The sequence below is a fragment of the Rhinoderma darwinii genome, chromosome 3 (genome assembly GCF_050947455.1).
Source record: "Rhinoderma darwinii isolate aRhiDar2 chromosome 3, aRhiDar2.hap1, whole genome shotgun sequence".
In the NCBI taxonomy this organism is placed as follows: Eukaryota; Metazoa; Chordata; class Amphibia; order Anura; family Rhinodermatidae; genus Rhinoderma; species Rhinoderma darwinii.
Genome location: NC_134689.1, coordinates 49,690,593 through 49,691,377, shown reverse-complemented (window position 1 = coordinate 49,691,377; position 785 = coordinate 49,690,593).

Sequence of the window (785 nt, the reverse complement as noted above, 5' to 3'; positions counted from 1 at the left end):
CTGACGGCTGCCGGTATTTATAACCCCTACTCCACCCCTTTGCTGCCATCTTCCAATCAGAAATCGCGACGAGTGCTGCCGCCCTTCTCAGGGGACACTGTGGTACCCATAGAGCTGGTTGCTGAGTAAAATACTGGGGCTTACTGTCCTTGTAGATGACGGACCCCTCACGTCTGCTGGCGATTGGCCTACAATTAACATAGATTTATACAGCTGAGTTTTTTACAGGCAGAAAAAATCGGCCAGATTTTGAATTGCCTGTGTTTTGACGCTTTCGCTGCATTATTTGGCCGCGGTCTTTGAATCCAATGTAGAAAATGTGGCCAAAAACACTTAAAACGAGCACCATGTTTTTTTCGGCCTCCCATTGGGAGATCAGAGGCGGAAACCGCTTGGAGAAAGAGCTTGCCGCTTCTTTTTCCGTTGCGGCCAAAAGAAACTCTGCCTCCCATTGAAATCGATCGGTGGCGTTTGGGGGAAGAGGTGCGGGGAGCTCTGTGTGAATTGACCTTTACGTCCGTGTTCTTTCCGTTGAAATAACTGACAACACACGGACCTATGTAAATCAATGGGGCTGTTCACACATGCGTGATTTTTCATGCAGCGAGTGTCCGTTGCGTGAAACTGATTGCATGGCCTATTTTGGTCAGTTTTTGCGGACCACGTTGCCCATTGAAGTCTATGGGTGCGTGAAAAACACGGTGAACACGTGGACGACATCTGTGTGATGTCCGTGTTTTTCACGCACCAGTTGCTAAAGAAATGAGAAAAAAAAAAAAGGAACA